This window comes from Cherax quadricarinatus, chromosome 29, assembly GCF_038502225.1.
Source record: "Cherax quadricarinatus isolate ZL_2023a chromosome 29, ASM3850222v1, whole genome shotgun sequence".
Classification (NCBI taxonomy): Eukaryota; Metazoa; Arthropoda; class Malacostraca; order Decapoda; family Parastacidae; genus Cherax; species Cherax quadricarinatus.
In genome coordinates this window covers 32,101,422-32,103,617 of record NC_091320.1, presented here as the reverse complement: position 1 = coordinate 32,103,617, position 2,196 = coordinate 32,101,422, and positions in this window count along the sequence as shown.

Here is a 2,196-nt window from a genome sequence, read left to right as displayed (position 1 = left end):
CTCATTTTTTTTAAATTTTTGGACTACATTTGCTGTCTTCCATGCCTCAGGTAATCTCCCTGATTCGACAGATGTATTGAATATTGTTGTTAGGGGTACACAAAGAGCCTCGGCTCCCTCTCTTAGGACCCATGGAGAGATGTTATCTGGCCCCATCGCCTTTGAGGTGTCTAGCTCACTCAGAAGCCTCTTCACTTCTTCCTCGATTGCATGTACTGTATCCAACACTTGGTGTACCCCACCTCTCCGTCCTTCTGGAGTCCCTTCTGTCTCCTCTCTGAACACTTCTTTGAATCTCATGTTGAGTTCCCCACATACTTTGCGGTCGTTTCTTGTGATCTCTCCTCCTTCTTTCTTTAGCCTGATTACATGGTTCTTGACTGTTGTTTTCCTCCTGATGTGGCTGTACAACAGCTTCGGGTCAGATTTGGCTTTCGCTGCTATGTCATTTTTATATTGTCGTTGGGCCTCACGTCTTACCTGTGCATATTCATTTCCAGTTCTACGACTGCTCTCCTTATTCTCCTGGGTCCTTTGCCTTCTATACTTCTTCCATTCCCTAGCACACTTGGTTTTGGGGTCCTTGCACTTTTTGGTGAACCATGGGCTCATCCTGTTTTTTTTCATTGTTCCTGTTACCCTTAGGTACAAACCTCTCCTCCCCTCCCTTGCATATTGTTGTCACATGTTCCATCATCTCATTAACTTGCTTCCCTGCCAGTTCTCTGTCCCACTGAAGCCCGTTCAGGAAGCTCTTCATTCCCGCGTAGTCCCCTTTCTTGTAGTTTGGCTTCATTCGTCCGGCTCTTCCTGTTTCCCCCCTTGTAACTCTACTGTGTATTCGAATCTTAAAACCACATGATCGCTGGCCCCAAGGGATCTTTCATGTGTGATGTTCTCAATATCTGCACTAAAGGTGAATACTAGGTCCAGTTTCGCGGGTTCATCCTCTCCTCTCTCTCTCTGGTAGTGTCCCTTAAGTGTTGGTACATGAAGTTTTCCAGCACCACCGCCATCATCTTGTCCCTCCACGTTTCTTGGCCCCCGTGTGGCTCCAAGTTCTCCAAATCGATTTCTTTGTGTGTACTCACCTAGTTGTACTCCCCTAGTTGTGGTTGCGGGGGTCGATTCACAGATCCTGGCGACGCCTCTTCAACTGGCAGCTACCATATCACTCTTCCCTCTCCGTGAGTTTTATCATACCTCTCCTTAAAGCTATGTATGGATCCTGCCTCCACTACATCACTACCCAGGCTGTTCCAGTTCCTGACAACTCTGTGACTGAAGAAATACTTCCTAACATCCCTGTGGTTCATCTGAGTCTTCAGCTTCCAACTGTGACCCCTTGCTGTTGCGTCCCATCTCTGGAACATCCTGTCTCTGTCCACCTTATCTATACCTCTCAGCATTTTATATGTCATTATCATATCCCCCCTAACTCTCCTGTCTTCCAGTGTCGTCAGGTCGATTTCTCTTAACCTCTCCTCTTAGGATATACCTCTTAGCTCCGGGACTAGTCTTGCTGCAAACCTTTGCACTTTCTCTAGTCTCCTTACATGCTTGGCTAGGTGAGGGTTCCAAACTGGTACTGCATATTCCAATATGGGTCTAACGTACACAGTGTACAGGGCCCTGAATGACTCCTTATTCAGATGTCGGAATGCTGCTCTTAGGTTTGCCAGGCGCCCATATGCTGCAGCAGTTATTTGGTTGATGTGCACCTCAGGAGATGTTCCCGGTATTATACTCACAACAAGATCCTTTTCCTTGAGTGAGGTTTGTAGTCTCTGGCCACCTAGATTGTACTCCGTCTGTGATCTTCCCCAGTCTTCATGACTTTGCTCTTGGTGGGGTTGAACTCCAGAAGCCAGTTTCTAGACCAGTTTCTAGACCAGACTATCATCTGCAAACAGGGACACTTCGGAGTCTATTCCTTCCGTCATGTTCACAAATACCAGAAACAGCACCGGTCCTAGGACTGATCCTTGTGGCACCCCGCTCGTTACCGGCGCCCACTCTGACTCTTCGCCACGTACCATGACTCGCTGTTGTCTTGTTGACAGGTATTCCCTGATCCACTGTAGTGCCTTCCCTGTTATCCCTGCCTGGTCCTCCAGCTTCCGCGCTAATCTCTTGTGTGGAAGTGTGTCAAACGCCTTTTTACAGTCCAAGAAAATGCAATCTACCCACACCTCT